We start from the raw sequence: 6,623 nt of genomic DNA on the forward strand, positions 1-6,623 counted from the left end.
TAACTGCAGATGTGGTGGAAATAGCAAGACAACTAGAATTAGAAGTGGAGCTTGAAGATGTGACTGAATTGCCACAATCTCATATAAACCTTGAATGGATGCAGAGTTACTTCTTAAGGATGGGCAATGAAAGTTGTTTCTTGAGATGGAGTCTACTCCCGGTGAAGACGCTGTGAAGATTGTTGAAATGACAACAGAGGATTTAGATTACATAAACTTAGTTGATAAAGCAGCAAGGTTGATAAAGGATTTAGAATATTACATACACTTAGTTCATAAAGCAGCAGCAGGGTTTGAGAGGATTGACTCCCAATTTTTTTTTAATAAATTTATTTGTTTATTTATTTATTTATGGCTGCCTTGGGCCTTCGTTGCTGCACGAAGGCTTTCTCTAATTGTGGTGAGCAGGGACTACCCTTCGTTGTGGTGCGCGGGCTTCTCATTGTGGTGGCTTCTCTTGTTGCGGAGCACGGGCTCTAGGCGTGCAGGTTTCAATAGTTGTGGCACACGGGCTCAGTAGTTGTGGCTTGCAGGCTCTAGAGCGCAGGCTCAGTAGTTGTGGCGCATGGGCTTAGTTGCTCCGCAACATGTGGGATCTTCCCAGACCAGGGCTCGAACCCAGCTCCCCTGCCTTGGCAGGCGGATTCTTAACCACTGCGCCACCAAGGAAGCCCCTGACTCCAATTTTGAAAGAAGTTCTGTAGATAAAATGCTATCGAACAGCATGCATGCTACAGAGAAATCATTCATAAAAGGAAGAGTCAATCAGTGCGTCAGACTTCATTGTTGTCTTATTTTAAGAAACTGCCACGGCTACCCCAGCCTTCAGCAGCCACCCTGACCAGGCAGCACCATCAACATCAAGGCAAGACCCTCCACCAGCAGAAAGATTACGGTTCACTGAAGGCTCAGATGATGGTTAGCATTTTTTAGCAATAAAGTGTTTTTTAATTAAGGTATGTACATTGTTTTTTTAGATATAACACTATTGCACATTTAATAGACTACAGTATAGTGTAAGCATAACTTTTATATGCACTGGGAAATCAAAAAATTTGTGTGACTTGCTTTGTTGAGATACTTGCTTTGTTGCAGTAGTCTGGAACCAAGCCTGCAGTATCTCCAAGGTATGCCTGAACTCGTGTGTCTTCCTTAAGAAACTGGACGCAAGCACCGTTTGCTTTACTTTCATCCTTTCCTACCTTCTTTCGCTTAGGATGTAGATGTTCTGCATATGAGACAATGAGGTCCAAGCCACGCATGGTAGGGCAACAGTGTCAAAGGAATCTGGATCCCTGACGCTATGGAAGGGTACACCAGCACTGGAATGCTGACCTAGACATTTATGTGAGCAGAATAAACTTCAACTTTCCCCCTGTTATTTTGGGTTTTCTGTCATTCTTATCCGAAACTAATCCTAACACACCTAGAGATTGAAGCTGCAGAAATGTCAACAACAGCTTTAGTTCAGGAATCTGCTGAGGATGTTTTCCAGCTGAAACAAATGAGGAAATTAAGGAGAAACTCACCTTGCATGGCAGGCTTCACATGCCCGAGCAATTTCTCAACAAAAGGCAACAGCAGGAGCCACTGTGTCATTATTTAGAGCCCAGGTTCCATGGATCAGGGAATGTTGGAGACAGAGGGCTCAAAGGGGAAATGGAAGTTAAGAGGTGTTTAAGATTCAGGATGGGAGAGGGACCTCCCTGATGGCACAATGGATAAGACTCTGTGCTCCCTATGCAGGGGTCCGGGTTCAATCCCTGGTCAGGGAACTAGATCCCACAACTAAGAGTTCACATGCTGCAACTAAGGAGCCCTGGAGCCGCAACTAAGACCCAGCATAACCCAAAAAAATAAATAATTTTTTTTAAAAAAGACTTGAGAGACTGGCACAAAAACAGAAATATAGATCAATGGAACAGGATAGAAAGCCCAGAGATAAACCCATGCACATATGGTCACCTTATCTTTGATAAGGCAAGAATATACAACAGAGAAAAGACAGCCTCTTCAATAAGTGGTGCTGGGAAAACTGGACAGCTACATGTAAAAGAATGAAATTAGAACACTCCATAACACCATACACAAAAATAAACTCAAAATGGATTAAAGACCTAAATGTAAGGCCAGACACTATAAAACTCTTAGAGGAAAACATAGGCAGAACACTCTATGACATAAATCACAGCAAGATCCTTTTTGACCCACCTCCTAGAAAAATGGAAATAAAAACAAAAATGAACAAATGGGACCTAATGAAATTCCAAAGCTTTTGCACAGCAAAGGAAATCATAAACAAGATGAAAAGACAACCCTCAGAATGGGAGAAAATATTTGCAAACGAAGCAACTGACAAAGGATTAATCTCCAAAATATACAAGCAGCTCATGCTCATGCAGTTCAATATCAAAAAAACAAACAACCCAATCCAAAAATGGGCAGAAGATCTAAATAGACATTTCTCCAAAGAAGATATACAGATTGCCAACAGACACATGAAAGGATGCTCAACATCACTAATCGTTAGAGAAATGCAAATCAAAACTACAGTGAGGTATCACCTCACACCAGTCAGAATAGCCATCATCAAAAAATCTACAAACAATAAATGCTGGAGAGAGTGTGGTGAAAAGGGAACCTCTTGCACTGTTGGTGGGAATGTAAATTGATACAGCCACTATGGAGAACAATATGGAGGTTCCTTAAAAAACTAAAAATAGAACTACCATACAACCCAACAATCCCACTACTGGGCATGTACCCTGAGAAAACCATAATTCAAAAAGAGTCATGTACCACAATGTTCATTGCAGCTTTATTTACAATAGCCAGGACATGGAAGCAACCTAAGTGTTCTTTGACAGATGAATGGATAAAGAAGATGTGGCACATATATGCAATGGAATATTACCATAAAAAGAAACGAAATTGAGTTATCTGTAGTGAGGTGGATGGACCTAGAGACTGTCATACAGAGTGAAGTAAGTCAGAAAGAGAAAAACAAATACCGTATGCTAACACATATATATGGAATCTAAAAAACGGTTCTGACGAACCTCGGGCAGGACAGGAATAAAGACACAGACATAGAGAATGGACTTGAGGACACGGGGAGGGGGAAGGGTAAGCTGGGACGAAGTGAGAGAGTGGCATGGACATACATACACTACCAAACGTAAAATAGATAGCTAGTGGGAAGCAGTTGCATAGCACAGGGAGATCAGCTCAGTGCTTTGTGACCACCTAGGGGGGTGGGATAGGGAGGGTGGGAGCGAGACGCAAGAGGGAGGCGATATGGGGATGTATGTATATGTATAGCTGATTCACTTTGTTATACAGCAGAAACTAACACACCATTGTAAAGCAATTATACTCCAATAAAGATGTTAAAAAAAATTTTGTATTTATGTATATATATATATATATATATATATATATATATATATATATATATATATATATATGGCATACATAATACATTAGAACAATGGCATCTATATATTAAATTGTAAAGAGTAATTTATAAAGAATAGATATAATTTGGAAAGAGAATGGGAACACACTGAGGAAGACATATTTTAAAACATTTTACAGATAAAGGTGTAGAATCAAGAAAGTTCAGAGAACTTCTGATGAAGAAGTCCTGGGGCCACAGTTCTCAAACTTGGATGGACCTAAAAAACTTACTTCAGATGCATATTCCTAGGTCTCACACCATGGTATTCTCATCCACTAATCTAGGATGGGAGTGAGAAATCTACCTTTTTAACAAGTGCCCTAGTGGTTTTGAGTTAAAAAGCCCATGGACCAGACTTAATAAACACAGGCATATTGTTAGCAGAGGCTCTTCAGTCAAAAGATACTGGGTTCAAATCTTGCCTCTGACATTGATCAGCCACAGAGCTTTGAGAAAGTGAACGTTAACGTCTCAAAGCCACAATTTTCTCATTTGTAAAATGAGCATAATAATAATAATGGCTACCTCATAAGTTTGCAAAACAGTGCTTAGCACATAGCAAAGGTTTAATAAATATTAACTATTTCGTTATGATGGATTTATTTTTAAATCCTGTGGGAGGCATCACAAATGTTCCTAGGGCAAGGTGAGCCATCACCCTTGTGGCCTTTGTCATCCATCTTACAAAGAGACTTTGTGTGTGACCTGTCCCTTTTATCCCACCTTCCTTTTTCTCTTTTTTCTCAAATTATTTTCCTCTTCAAAGCTACCCTTGAAGTTCTTTTTAACTTGATTTCATCTACATAAAAATATTCAGACATGGGCACTTGTGATACTACTGTCTCTACTTATGAATATGTTAGAACTTTTGCTTAATAATAAGTTTTTAAAACTCATTATTCACTTGAAGTGCTCCAAACACCCTCCCTAACGATGGCTCTGACTAATAGCATGTGAAATTTACACCTGGGCAATGAATTTCAGGCACCATCTCTGGAACTCCTACCACATGTGAATCACTGGAGAGCTGATATGACAACAATACATACAAGGTGTGAGGCTTATTCATGGCCCTAGCATGGCCCTCTGTGAAGAATGTCAACCATCCCAGCACATACAATGCCAATTTGTCAGAGCTACGGGAGTCAGTTTTTCCAGGCAGACTGTGATCTCACTGCTGGGATAATCCAGTTCGCAAGGACCTGTCTGGGGCCCTGGGGCCAAATCTCCAACTCCTGTCAAGACTCCCCACATGGGCTTCCCTGGTGGCACAGTGGTTAAGAATCCACCTGCCAATGCAGGGGACACAGGTTTGAACCCTAGTCCGGGAAGATCCCACATGCCTCGGAGCAACTACTGAGCCTGCGCTCTAGAGCCCACATGCCACAACTACTGAAGCCCGCGCACCTAGAGCCCATGCTCCTCAACAAGAGAAGCCACCACAATGAGCAGCCTGCTCACCGCAATATAGAGTGGCCCCCGCTGGACGCAACTAGAGAAAGCCCGCACAGCAATGAAGACCCAACACAGCCAAAAATAAATAAATAAAATAAATAAATTTAAAAAAAAAGTCCCCACAGACAAAAGCGGATGATTATAGGAACGAGGTAAAAAGAATGTAGACAGATGATGATGATAAAAATATTCATTATTACTAGTGGGAAAGAAATTTAAAGCACTTGCCTGAATTTCCATAGCTCAGTGCCAACATTTTTGTAAAAAGGTACTAGATCAGTGCCTCCGCTTTCTTATGTGTATTTTGGAAATAACAATAGAACGTATCTCACAGGTTGTCATAGAAATAAATGAGGTTGTATTTTTAAAGTGCATCCCTATCAAAATATCAATGGCATTTTTGCACAAATGGAAAAACTCTATCCTAAAATTCATATGGATTCTCAAGGGACCCAGATAGCCAAAGCAATCTTGGAAAAGAAGAACAAAATTGGAGATATCACACTTTCTGATTTCAAAATATATCACAAAGCTACAATAATCAAAGCAGGGTGGTGTTAGCATAAAGACAGACACCAAGATCAATAAAATAGAATAGGGAGCTCAGAAATAACATAGTTTCCAGCATGTATGTATGAGGCATTTAATAAATGTACCACCATCATCATCATCACCACCACCATCACTGTCACTAAGCTTGATTATAATTACCCATTTTTCTCCCAGCCTCCTTTTCGGTATGCTGCGTACTGATGCCAGTCATTTAATTCAGGTTCATTTCTTCACTTCTTTTATAGACTTTGAGTTTGGCAAGTGTTTAGTAGGTATAAGGAGACCTGTGATTCGGGCAGGGATTAAGTGAGGAAGAACAGGTTCCAATCTTATTAGGCCCCGAAGGACTCAACCTGACAGAATCTTTTCTACCTTCCAGGGTTTTGAATAGACATGAGGGAACTTATCTTTGTCCCACCGTTGGGAGTTACTGGATGAGCAGTGGTGGTCAGCAAGTCTATAGGCAAAGCCATAGCTCACACAAAGCCAATTATGACCCCTGGGTGCTGTTCACAACTTTATATAGAGTCTTCAGCATATGGGAGGCCAAATGAGGTTTGTGCTCTTAAATGTCACACTCCTGGGTACATTCTCAATATCTGACTGCACAGAGAATGAAACGAACAGTCTAAAGGAGAATTTTATTGTGCAGGTAATTTCAGAGCATCCTTGAGGTCAGGAAATAAAATGTTGGGCAGACTACTCAGACGTCAAGCCTGCACATGTGTTTTTTACTGCCTTCAGCTACAACTACTCCTGGAGTTCCAGAGAGGCTTAACAAGAGCCAAGAAAATTTCCGAGGTTTATCAGCAACTGCCAGAATTCTGGGTTGACATTCTCTCCGAGCAGTTTTTTTTTTTTTTTAATTTTTATTGAAGTATAGTTGATTTACAATATCATGTAAGTTTGAAGTGTACAGCACAGAGAGCAACGTTATTTGATGTCCCAGGTAGAAGCTGTTTGCTTTTTTCTTCCCTAAAATAATAGCTACAACTTAAATATAGTCAATTGTAATGACCAAATTTGAGTTTCATTTCATGTTGCAAAATTTGTTAGTCCCAGTTTACTTCACTCATGCCATTGTAAAAGTCTACTACTGCTGAGTTTTGTTTAAAGGTCTATGTGTGGGAGATGGTCTGTCTTCAGTCCTATTTTT

The sequence above is a fragment of the Eschrichtius robustus genome, chromosome 8, assembly GCF_028021215.1.
Source record: "Eschrichtius robustus isolate mEscRob2 chromosome 8, mEscRob2.pri, whole genome shotgun sequence".
NCBI classification, from domain to species: Eukaryota; Metazoa; Chordata; class Mammalia; order Artiodactyla; family Eschrichtiidae; genus Eschrichtius; species Eschrichtius robustus.